The sequence below is a fragment of the Megascapheus bottae genome, chromosome 13, assembly GCF_031878675.1.
Source record: "Megascapheus bottae isolate mThoBot1 chromosome 13, mThoBot2.hap1, whole genome shotgun sequence".
Lineage (NCBI taxonomy): Eukaryota > Metazoa > Chordata > Mammalia > Rodentia > Geomyidae > Megascapheus > Megascapheus bottae.
This window is the reverse complement of record NC_143521.1, coordinates 38,422,349-38,435,629: the sequence shown is the minus strand read 5'-3', so window position 1 is coordinate 38,435,629 and position 13,281 is coordinate 38,422,349.

Genomic DNA, 13,281 nt, shown 5'->3' with positions numbered 1-13,281 from the left:
TGCTAGTTAATTGGAGACAAGAGTTTCATGAACTTTCCTAGCCAGGCTGGCTTCCAACTGCACTTCTCAGACCTCCTGAGTAGCAAGGATTACAGGTATGAGCCACCTGCGTCCAGCAAGTCTGTGATATTCTTATCTCCACCAAAAGAGTGGGAAGTGGAGCTTTGGCTCAAATGGTAGTGCTCAGAGACAGCACCCAAGCCCTGATTTCAAGTACCAAGACTAGCACAAAAAAAAGAAAAGAAAAAAAAGCCACCAAGCCAAAAGATAGACATACCAGCATCCTATATCCTCAGATAATCATGTGTTAATAGGAATATAACTTCTTGAAGAAAAAAAGAGGGGAAAAAAGTTTAAAAATCTTAACAAGGGAGGGCTAGGAGTTTGGCCTAGTGTTAAAGTACTTGCCTAGCATGCACAAAGACCCGGGTTCAGTTCCTCAGTACCACATACATAGAAAAAAGCTGGAAGTGGTGCTGTGGCTCCACTTCAGGAAAGAGCCCCAGGACAGTTCTCAGGCCCTGAGTTCAAGGCCCAGGACTGGCAAAAAAAAATCTAACAAGGGAACATCAGGGGGGAAAAAAAGCAAAATTTGATATAAAGTAAGAATTCATCAATATGATATGAAGCCAGGCATGGTGGTTCACACCTCTAATCCTAGCTGCTCAGGAGACCGAAATCTGAGGATCAAAGTTCAAAGCCAGCCCAGGCACAAAAGGACCTGAGACTCTTATCTCCAATTAACCTCTAGAAAATGGGACGTGGGGCTTGGCTTAAGGGTAGGACATTAGCCTTGAGCTGAAGAGCTCAGGGACAGTGCTCAGGCCCAGCAGTAAGTTGGTACCCTTGAGCTGAAGAGCTCAGGGAGTTCAAGTCCCATGACCTACAAAAAAAATTCATCAATATGATATGTTTATTTGTACTTCTTTGGGAGGGTAGTAGGGTAGATCTATTTTTAGATTCTACTTTTTATGGACCTTTCCACACTGACTTCCATAGTGGTTGTACTTATTCCCACTGACAGTATAAAAGGCTCCCTTCCTTACTTCCTCCCCAGCATTTGCTATTGATTTTCTTGGTGATTGCCATTCTAACTGGAATAAGATGGAAAGAGTACAGTTTTTGTTTTGAACTCACCAGAGCTCTGTCCCCGAGCTTTTGTGCTCAAGACTAACACTGTGCCATAAATCCCACGGTCCATTTTGTGCTTTTTGTGCTTCATTGAGAAGAAGAGTCTCATGGGTGCTGGTGGCTCACGCCTGTAATCCTCACTGCTAAGAAGGCTGAGATCTGAGGATCACAGTTGGAAGCCAGCCTGGGCAGGAAAGTTCATGCGACTCTCAATAAAGTACTCAAAAAACATAGAAGTGGCACTGTGGTTCAAGTAGTTGATCACTAGCCTTGAGCAAAAAGACGCTCAGGGACAGCAACCAGGCCCAGAGTTCAAGCTGTTGGACCAAGGCGGTGCGGGGCTAACTTTAAACAGTGAGCCTTAAATCTCATCATCCAGAGTAGGATTACAGGCACCAGCCACCAGTGTGAGCCACAAGCACCCAACCTGGAAATGGTATAGCTTTAATTTGTATTTCCTTATGGCCAAGGACATTGAACATTTCTTCATGTATCTGTTAGCCATTGGTATTTCATCATCTGAGAAATGTATATTCAGTTCATTTATCCATTTATTCATTGGATTGTTTCTTCTTTTGCTGTTTATTTTTTCTAGCTCTTTGTATATTCTGGATGTTAACCCTTTATACATTGAATACCTTGCCCCCTCCCCCTACCTTTGGTGCTGGTTCTGGGACTTGAAATCAGGCCTAGACAATGTCCATGAGTGCCTCTCCCCCCCTTCTCTCTCTCTCTCCTAGTACGTTCTACCACTTGAGCCACAGCTCCAGTGGCTTTTGGGTTGCTTCTTGATTTTGATCATTATTTCCCTTAATGTTCAGAAATTCAAATTTAATGCAGTTACATTGATCAATTCTTGCTATTTCCGGGCAGTTAGAGCACTATTCAGAAAATAATTTCCTGTGTCATCCAGAGTTTTCCCTATGTATTCCTAAAGCAATTTCAGATCTTACGTTTAGATGTTTGAGCCTTTTTTTCTCCAAATTCCTGGTTTAATAAGGGCTTGTTTATTGTTTCTCTTGAGAAAAAAGGTCCCAAACATCAAGCTGTTCACAAAAATAACCCATAGTATAAACTTTAGAAAACAAATATTAAGACTATTACACTATTTTTCTAAAGGATGCATCTGACACGCCAACTCTCATTCACAAAAATACATCGTTACAATTGTGTTGAACTGCCCCACACAGCATTCTCACGTGGGGTGTGACACACGTATTTCTAACTTAAAGCTGCTATCCAGTGCTACAACTAAATGCATGAGATTGCCTTTGCAGTTAGGGAAGCAACTATGGAAATGTTGTATGAATGGAAAGCACTGCACTCCCTGCATAATAAGAGATTATTTTGGAGACAGATAATAAAAACCATACATCCTTTTTATTGTTAAATCATAAAGAGGTATCAAAATTAAAAGCAAAAATTACAGGGCAAGACTTAACAAAACTATCAGGAGCATCAAAGGAAGCAAAAATGGAAGTAGGCGCAGGGCAGTATGAATTAATGAACATGGGAAGGACAAGGATAGGGAGAACACTGAGCATGTGCTGAAGAGACTAGGGGAGAGGAGCTGGTGAAATTTTGATCTTAAGACATGCGCCTAGGTAAAGAAATAATGGGATAAGAGATGTTTGAGCCTTTTGCAGTTGATTTTTGGACAGGGTAGAGATAGTTTCTTGCATGTAGCCAATTTTCTCAGCATCATCTGGTAAAAATAGCTGTCTTTTCTCCAGTGGACAGTTTTTGTTTTTGTTGTTGTTGTTGTTTTGCCAGACCTGGGACTTGAACTTAGAACCTGAGCACTGTCCTTGGGCTTATTTTTTCTCTCGAGGTTAGAGCCCTACCACTTGAGCCACAGCACTACTTCCTGCTTTTCTATGTATGTGGTACAGAGGAATAGAGCCCAGGTCTTGATGTATGCTAGGCAAGCACTCTTATGAGTAGGCCAAACTCCTGGCCCATCCAGTGGACAGTTTTGATTCCTTTGTCAAAAATTAGATGGCTGCAGGCTGGGAGTTTGGCCTAATGATAAGAGTGCTTGCCTTGGGCTGGGAGTTTGGCCGAGTGGTTAAAGTGCTTGCCTAGCATGCACGAAGACCCGGGTTCGATTCCACATACATAGAAAAAAAGTCAGAAGTGGTGCTGAGGCTCAAGTGGTAGAGCTCGAGCCTTGAGAAAGTCCAAGGACAGTGTTCAGGCCCTGAGCTCAAGCCCAGGACTGGCAAAAAAAAAAAAAAAAAAAAAAAAAGAGTGCTTGCCTAGCATGCATGAAGACCTAGGATTGATTCCTTGGTACCACATACATAGAAAAGCTGGAAGTGAGGCCAGGAGTTTAGCCTAGTGGTAGAGTACTTGCCTAGCATGCACAAAGACCCAGGTTCGATTCCTCGGTACCACATACATAGAGAAAAGCTAGAAGTGGTGCTGTGGCTCAAGTGGTAGAGTTCTAGCCTTGAGAAAAATCCAAGGACAGTGCTCAGGCCCTGAGCTTAAGCCCAGGACTGGTAAAAAAAAAAAAAAGCTGGAAGTGTTATTGTGGCTCAGATGGTAGAGCGCTAGCCTCAAGTAAAAAGCTGTAAAGTGATTGCCTAGCATGTATGAAGGCCCAGGTTCTATTCCTCAATACAACATACATAGAAAAAGTCAGAAATGGTGCTGTGGCTCAAGTGGTAGAGTGCTAACCTTGAGAAAGCCCAAGGACAGTGCTCAGGCCCGGAGTTCCTGCCCCAGGACTGACAAAACAAAACAAAACAAAACAAAATAGATGGCTGTGTAGAGAACCCCCAGACCCACCCCCTTCAGTACAAACAGGAACTTCTGAAAACCATAAAACTACTCTCTGACAGTTGAATGGGACCCAGCTGGCATGAGAACTTTCCGACAGTTTCCACCAGCCTGGGAAGCTCCCAAAATCTTATCTCACTCAACCACCTGATGGGTGTAATTTTTGCCTTTAAAAAGGCTGTGTAAACCCTGATCGATGACTCCTCCCAGCCTCGCTGTGCCTGCGGATGAATTCCCTGCCTGGCTTGTATCCCACAATAAACCTTGCTTTTGCATTTCGGACGCCTGTATCTCAGTGGTCTTCTTTGGGGGGACCCCTTCACAGGGCACAACAGCTGCAGCTGCATGTATTTGTCTCTACATCTTCTGTTCCACTGATCTTTGGGTTTGGGTTTGTGCCAGTATCACACTATTTTTGTTTCTTTAGTTCTGTAGTATAAAATCAAAGCCTGATATGATGGTACTTAGTGTATTGTACTCATGTATATTTCTTAAAATACGTGTCCTAAAAATGAAACATTAGTTATCTACTCATCTACTTAATGATTCTGCAGGAGTAGAGATCAGATGTTGGTATATTTAACTTTGAGAGATAACAGTTAAAAAAAACAAACAAACAGGAAAAAAAATGTTTCCCAGAAAGAGGTGGGACAGTGGGAACCAGGGTGGCAGTTCCTCAAAAACACAAATACAGAGTTAGCATATTTTCACCAACTCTATATCTGGAGCAGACTGCCCTAGAATTGAAAATAGGGTCTTGAGCACTTTTTTTTTCTTTTTTGTCCATTATGGGCCTGGGCATTGCCCTTGAGCTTTTTTGTTCAAGGCTAGTGCTGAATCAATTTGAGCCACAGCACCACCTCCTTTTTTATGTTGATCATAGGAATTAAATTTTGGGCCTGGGCGCTGTCCCTGAGCAATTCAGCTCAAGCCCTACTCCTGAGCCAAGCCCCACTTCCTATTTTACTTAGAGGTTAATTGGAGATAAGAGTCTCTAGGACTTCAGTGGCTAGGCTGGCTTTGAATCCTGATCCTCAGATCTCAGCCTTCTGAGGAGCCAGAATTACAGGTGTGAGCCACCAGTGCAGGGATTCTGAGTAATTGGAGTGCTATTCACAAAATAATTATCTATGCCTATATCTTCCAAAGCTTTCACTTTATTGTCCTGTAGAAGTTTCAGAGTTTCTGAGGTTACATTTAGACCTTTAATCCATTGGAAGTTGATTTTTCTACAGGGTGAGAGGAGATTCAGTTTCAGTCTCCCACACATCACAAATTTTCTTAGCACATTTGTTAGAGAGGCTATTCTTTTTTTTTTTCCTTCAGTGTATGTCCTTGATTCCTTCATCAAAAATTAGATAAATGTCAGGCACTGGTGTCTCATGACCTAGCATGCATGAAGCCTTTGGTTAGATTCCTTGGTTACCACATACACAGAAAAAGTCTAAAGTAGTGTTGTGGCTCATGTGGTATATAGCACTAGCCTTGAGAAAGTGAACAGTGCCCAGGCACTGAGTTCAAGCCCCAGGACTGGTGAAAAAAATTAGATGGATGTAGCCATGCTGGTTTATTTTCCATTGATTTTTAGATCTGGTTTTATGTTAATTCCATCCTCATTTTATTACTATGGCTCTACAGTATAATTTGAGGTCTAGTATTGTGATATCTATTCCATTGCTCTTTTTGCTCAGGATTGGGCTTGCAAGGTGAAGTTCAATATTTAGCTTGTTTGTTCATTTGTTTTATCCATTGTGGGCTTTGACCTCAGAGCCTGGGCTCTGTCCTTGATTTTTGTTAGTTTTATTTTACTGTCAAAGTGAGGAACAGAAGGCAGTTACATATGTAATGAGTACAATTCTTGTCAAACATTTTCTTATACTTTCCCTCACTCCAAACCACCCCTCTAAAGTTGTAAAGTTCATTTCTATTGTATTGTTATGTGGTGATCACTGTTTTATTTGTTCATTCTTCTCCTTTGTCTCATAGTTTTGTTTTTCCCCTTTTCTTTGGTACCAAAATCAAATACAGAGGATAAACCAAAGGGGGGGAAAGTGAAAGAAAAAGGAAATAACCTCACACTGTACATAAAAAACAACAGTCCAGAACTGGTGGCTCATGCCTATAATCCTAGCTATTCAGGAGGCTGAGATCTGAGGATCATGGCTCAAAGCCAGCCCCAGCACTAAAGTTTATAAGACTCTTATGTCCAATTAACCACCAGAAAACTGGAAGTAATGCAGTGGCTCAAAGTGGTAGAGCATTATCCTTGAGCTGAAGAGCTCAGGGACAGTGCCCAGGCCCCAAATTCAAGCCCCATGACAGATTAAAAAACAACAACAACAAAACTTTTGTTACCATATCTTGAAGTTCATTTCAATTAGCATCATCTTATGTGGTCATATGTATATAGGTATTGAGCTATTCATAAGGAAATGGAAAGACTTGGAAAAAATCATATTAATAGGAAAGGGGGGGAAACAAGATGAGGGGTGGGGGTGAGGGGAGGGAAATGGGGACCAAGACATAAGAAAGGGTATCAATGTATGTGAAGTAATGTACCCTCTATCTGGTGAATATAATGTAACTCTTCTATTAATTACAATAAAAATATATGGAAAAAATCATATTAAGTGAACCAAGCCAGACCCAAAGGAACATAGACTCCATGGTTTTCTCATTTGTAATAATTAGTTCCTGATCTTTTGGGCTCAAAGGTAATGCTTCCCTGAGCCACAGCTCTACTTCTGCCTTTTTTTTTTTTTTTTTTTTGCTAGTCCTGGGCCTTGAACTCAGGCCTGATCACTGTACTTGGGCTTTCTCAAGGCTAGAGCTCTACCACTTGAGCCACAGCACCACTTCTGGCTTTCTTCAGTGTATGCAGTACCAAGGAATCGAAGCCAGAGCATTGAGTATGCTAGGCAATCACTCTACCACTAGGCCAAACTCCCCGCCCCAACTTCTGCCTTTTTTTCTAGCTTGTTAGAGGTAAGTGTCTCCTGGACTTCCCAAGCCTGGAAAGGCTTTGAATTGTGATCCTCCTATCTCAACCTCCTGAATAGCTAGGATTACAAGCATGAGTCCCCAGTGCCCAGCTCCAATATTTAGTTTGTTTGCTAGTCTTGGGGCTTGAACTCAAGGCCTGGACACGGTCCCTAACATTTGAGCCACAGCGCCACTTCTGACTTTTTCTGTTTATGTGGTTCTGAAGAACCAAACTCAGGGCTCTGTACTTGCAAGCAAGCACTCTACCACTAAGCCATATCCCCTGCTCCAATATTTAGTTTTTATATACATGTATCTAGACTATCTTTACATTTATAGCAATCATCTTGCATCATACTTTTATAGTTGTCTTCCTAAAGTTCTTGTTCACATTTTGTTAGATATATACCTCAGTATTGCTTTTTAGTTTAGCTGTATTTTTATTTAATTCCCATCAAGTGACAATAGATTTAATGTAAATAGTAAAAATCTTTGTACTATCAAATTTGTAATTGTTTACTGCTCCTAGGTAAGAAAAGAATTGTCTTGGGCTGGAGATGTGGCTCAAGAATTTGTGCCTAACTGGCTTGTGCCCACACAAGAATTCAAGACAAGAGTTGACTTTTATATGTTAGCCTTGTATTCTGCAACCTTTCCACAGTTGCTGATTAGTGTTGGGATTTTCTGGTTGATCCGTTGGGATTTTCTACAGAGGTAATCATTTACCACGTACAAACAAACATAGCATTATTTACTGCTTCAAGTCTACATGTTTTATTTCTTTTTCTAACCTTAGTGAGAAAGGATATTGGTCTAATTATGGATTTCTTCTTTTTAAAGTTCATTTTTGATATTAAGAATTAAAAACCGTTGGCTCATGCTTGTAATGTTAGCTACTCAGGAGGCTGAGATCTGAGGATTGCAGTTCATGTCAGTCCAGGCAGGAAAATCTGAGACTCTTTTCTCCAAAAAACCACTTAGAAAAAGCTAGAAGTGGTGTTGTGGTTTAAGTGGTAGAGCACTCTCCCAGGGATAGTGCCTAGGCCCACAATTGAAACCCCAGAACCAACAAAAAGAAAAAGGAGTTCAAAACATAGTAGGATCAGGGGTAGGTTGGTGGCTCAGTCTTGTAATCCTGGCTATTTAGGAGGCTGAGATCTAAGGATTGTGATTCAAAACCAGCTTGGGCAGGAAAGTCCTCAGATTCCTATTTTCAATAAGCTACAAAAAAGGCAGAAGTAGGGGCCGGGAGTCTGGCCTAGTGGTAGAGTGCTTGCCTAGGCATGCACGAAGACCAGGGTTCAACTCCTGGGTACCACATACATAGAAAAAAGTCGGAAGTGGTGCTGAGGCTCAAGTGGCAGAGCTCTAGCATTGAGAAAGTCCAAGGACAGTGCTAAGGCCCTGAGCTCAAGCCCAGGACTGGCAAAAAAAAAAAAAGGGCAGAAGTAGAGCTCAAGCAGTTGAGCACTAGCCTTAAGCAAAGAGACAGCGACAGAGTTCAGGCCCTGAGGTCAAACCCCAAAACCAGCACCAAAACCAAAAAAGAATAAAAAACTTAAGTTTTTTTTTCTTGGTCCTGGGGCTTGAACTTGGGACCTGGGCACTGTCCCTGAGCTCTATTTTGCTCAAGACTAGAACTCTGCCACTTTGAGCCCCAGCACCATTTCTGGTTTTCTGGTAGTTAACTGGAGAGTACAGTCTTACAGACTTTCCTGCCTGGACTGGTATGAACTGTAATCCTCAGATCTCAGCCTCCTGAGTAGCTAGCATTACAAGCACAAGCCACCAGTGCTCCCCATTAAAAGTTTGTTATATCTAATTAAAAATTAAATATACAAAGGAGACCCAGAGTTCACCACCCCACATTATGAAAAAATATTACTATTTTCTTAGAGTTCTTACAATATGGAAATATAATCATACTGATTATTCAATTTATAGTCATTTTTTTTCAGAGTTTGTGGTTATTTTTGTTGCTGTTTTCAGAGTTCTGTATCAAATACAAGCTCTTGCATGTTAGGCAGCTGCTCTATCTCTAAGCCATATCTTCAACCCCTTTCAGTGTTTTTTGAGACAAGATCTCACTATGTAGCCTAAACAGGCCTCAAACTTAAGATCCTCCTACCAGCTTTATTTGTGATAAAAGGAATTAGAAATTCCTCTCTTTAATGGGATTTTTTTTTTTTTTTGCCAATCCTGGGGCTTGAACTCAGGGCCAAGGTGCTATCTCTGGGTGCGTGCTCTACAACTTAAGCCACAGCACCACTTCTAGATCACAGATTTTTCTGCCTGAGCTGGCTTTGAACCACATGCTGAGATCTGAGATCTCAGCCTCCTGAGAAGCTAAGATTACAGGTATAAGATCACATTTAGAGCCATTATTATTATTATTATTATTATTATTATTATTATTATTATTATTTTGCCTGTCCTGGGGCTTGAACTCAGAGCCTGGGCTCTCTCCCTGAGCCTCTCTGTGCTCAAGACTAGCACTCTACTATTTGAGCCACAGCATCACTTTCAGCTTTTTCTGTTTATGTGGTACTGAGGAATTGAATCCAGTGTTTCATTCATGCTTGGCAAGCACTCTACTAGCCCTGGACTAATCTTTTTTTTTTTTTTTTTTTTGAGACACAGCTTTCCAGGCACTGGTGGCTCAGGCTTGTAATCCTAACTACTCAGGAGGCTGAGATCAGAGGATCTAGGTGTAAAGCCAGCCCAGGTACAAAATCCCCATGAGATTTTTACCTCCAATTAACCATTCATAAACCAGAAGTGGTGCTGTGGCTCAAGTGGTAGAGTCCAGCTTTTAGCACAAAGAGGCTGGGGGGGGGGGGGGCTGGGAAGGTGGCTTAGTGGTGGAGTATTTGCATGAAGTCCTGGGTTCGATTTTTTAGTAGCACATAAATAGGAAAGGCAGGAAGTGCATTAAGCAAAAGAAGCTAAGAGACAGTGCCCAGGCCCTGAGTCAAGACCCACAACAGACCAAAAGAGAGAGAGAGAGAGAGAGAGAGAGAGAGAGAGAGAGAGAGAGAGAGAGAGAGAGAGAGAGAGAGAGAGAGAGAGAGAGAGAGACAGAGAGAGAGAGAGAGAGAGAGAGAGAGAGAGAGAGAGAGAGAGAGAGAGAGAGAGAGAGAGAGAGAGCGCGCTCGCGCGCCAGGGGGAGTGGCTCACGCCTGTAATCCTAGCTACTCAGGAGGCTGAGATCTGAGGATCATAGTTCAAAGCCAGCCCAGGCACTAATATCCATGAGACCCTTATCTCCACTTCATCACCAGAAAACGAGAAGTGGCACTGTGGCTCAAGGGGTAGGGTGGTAGCCTTGAGCTGAAGAGTTCAGGGACAGAGTTCAAGTCCTACAACCGATAAAAAAAAAAGATAAGGCTTTACTAATGCAGCCTAGCTTTGTCTTAAACTTGTAATTTTCTTACTTTACCCTCCTAGTTTTGGACTACAGATGTGTGTCACAGCACTCAGCTTCATCGTTTATTTATACTTTTGCCAATTTGATAAGAAAAAGTATTATAAAGGTATTACATTGAAATGCATTCCATTAGCTATAAGCTTTATTTCTTCTTTTGTGTATTTTTCATTTGTGTTATTTTCTGATTTATTGGTCATAAATTTAGTTTATGAATTTGAAATGATTCACATGATTTATCTTTTTCTTCCTAATCTGCAGAAATTACTAAAGACCATTTGCTTTCCTTTGGCTATTTGCTTTCTAGATTTGCTTTAATTTTACGTATTTGTTACTTAGTATTCTAAGTGTGATTTTAAAATGTTTTATGAAGCTGGGCACCAGTGGCTCCTACCTGTAATCCTAGCTACTCAACAGGCTGAAATCTGAACAATGGCAGTTCAAAGCCAGCCAGGGCGCTGAATTCCATGAGACTCTTATCACCAATTAACCACCAGAAAACCAAATGGTGGCTCAAATGGTACAGCACTAGCCTTGAACTAAAGAGTTCAGGGGCCAGGAGTTTGGCCTAGTGGTGGAGTGCTTGCCTAGCATGCACAAAGACCCAGGTTCGATTCCTCGGTACCACATACATTGAAAAAAGCTGGAAGTGGTGCTGAGGCTCAAGTGGTAGTGTGCTAAGCCTTGAGAAAGTCCAAGGATAGTGCTCAGGCCCTGCACCCAAGCCCAGGACTGGCAAAAAAAAAAAAAAAGAGTTCAGGGACAGTACGCAGGCCAAGAATTCAAGCCAACAATTGACCAAGAAAAAGAAAATGTTTTATGCTCTACTTAGAGCTAAACAACCCATATGTTGTTATATGTATATGTGATCACATGTTATATGTAATACTTATATAATCTAATATTTGCTTCTGCTTTATTTTAATTTTCCTTGGCTATACTTTTTTAATTTTCTGCCAGTCCTGGGGCTTGAACTCAGGGCCTGGGCACTGTCCATGAGCTCTTTTGCTCCAGGCTAGCACTCTACCACTTGAACCTCAGCACCACTTCTGGCTTTTTCTAATTAGTTAATTGGAGATAAGAGACTATCAGCCTTTCCTGACTGGGCTGGTGTTAAACCTCCATCCTCAGATCTTAGCCTCCTACTATCATTACAAGCATGAGATTACCAGCATCCAATTTAAGCATATATTCTTAAGCAATAATAGAAATTTCACTAAAAGATAACCTCATAGCTTGCTGGAAGAGACAAACCACCACAGAATTAAATTATAAATGAGTAACTGAAAGGCATACATAGTATATTATGGTATTATATCCATTCAACCTGTTCTATAGAATCTTGAATATTGAGCACTAGGAACAAAACAATCATAGTCCCCGATATTTAACTGGTGTGTTTTTGCCTTGAGGAAAGATCTCATATAAAGCCTAAACTAACCTCAAACTGACAGTCTGAACCTCCTGAGCATTGGGATTTCAGGTATATACCACTATTCCAGCCTTTTTTTTTTTAATGTTGTTCATGTTGACCTTGAACTCTGGGTCTCAGTCACCCTGCCCCAGCTTCTGTAGTAGTTGAGATCCTCACCACCACACCCTCACCTCTTTTCTTTTTTGAAAGAAAAAGCAAGGGAAATGGGAGCGAGTTGATAGTGAAACTAAGGATACAGATAAATGTGGTGTGGGATTCACTGATTTCTGTGGGCTGCCATAGAAACACATAAGAGATCTGTCTAAATGTTACTCAACTTCAGAGCGGGAAAGGTTTTCAAAGGAAAAAAAAAAAAGAAGAAGATAACAGAAGGATGGAATCCCTGCCACACATCTGTCAATGTACAGGCTCCTCAAAAAGTAGGATGCACACAACTTCCTGAATTGTGTCAAGAGAAGGTCAGAGTCAGCTAATGATGAGCCAGAACAGCATCTTCTGTGCAATGTGTGAATGTCCCCTCCTGATTGTTTTCCATTCTCATAAAAATACCATCGACTCATTGTGGAGCTGAAGCAGGAGGATTGCCTATTGGAGGTCAGTTTGAGCAGTTATTATATGCAAGGCTCTATTTTAAATGCCCTAGATGTAGTACCCCTTTAGCCCTAATAATAAATATGTAAAGTCCACATTGTTATTAAGATTTTCTTACATAAGAGAAAAATATGGCACAGAAAAAATTAGACAACTGGGCTGAGATGTAGCTCAGTGGCAAAGTACTTGCCTAGCAAGTGCAATGTCCTGGGTTCAGTCTCCAGTACCAAAAGAAGAGAGAAAATAATGAAATAAAATAAAAGAAGGGCCTAGAGTTTGGCCTAGTGGGAGAGACCTTGCCTAGCATGCAGGAAGACCTTGGTTGGACTCCTTGGTACCACATACACAGAAAAAGATGGAAGTGTAGAGCTCTAGCCTTGAGGAAAGCCCAAGGACAGTGCCTAGGCCCTGAGCTCAAGCCCCATAACTGGCAAAAAAAAAAAGAAAAAAGAAAAATTTAGGCTTTTCTAAGGTCATACAATTGTTTTTAAACTCTAGCATTCTGCCTCTAGAGGCCAAACTATCAACATTCTCCCTCTCATTAATATATAATACTTCAAATAGTTAAAAGATTAAGTTTGCCTGGCAAAGTGGCTCAGGCCTGTAATCCTAGCTACTCAGGAGGCTGAGATCTGAGGATGGAGGTTCAAAGCTAGCTTGAACACTAAAGTCTGTGAGATTCTTATCTCCAATTAACCACTCAAAAACCAGAAGTGGTGCTGTGGCTCCAGGGGTAGGGCAGAAGCCTTGAGCTGAAGAGCTCAGGGACAATTCCCAGGCCCAGAGTTCAAGTCCCAAAATAAACAAAAAAAAAAGAAGATTAAGTTTATTAAATGTTATTTTTAAAATTTTTGTTATAAAGCAGGATTTTGCTATGTAGCCCAGGATGGCCTTGAACTTGTGATTTTCCTGACTCAACCTCCCCTGGCAGGAA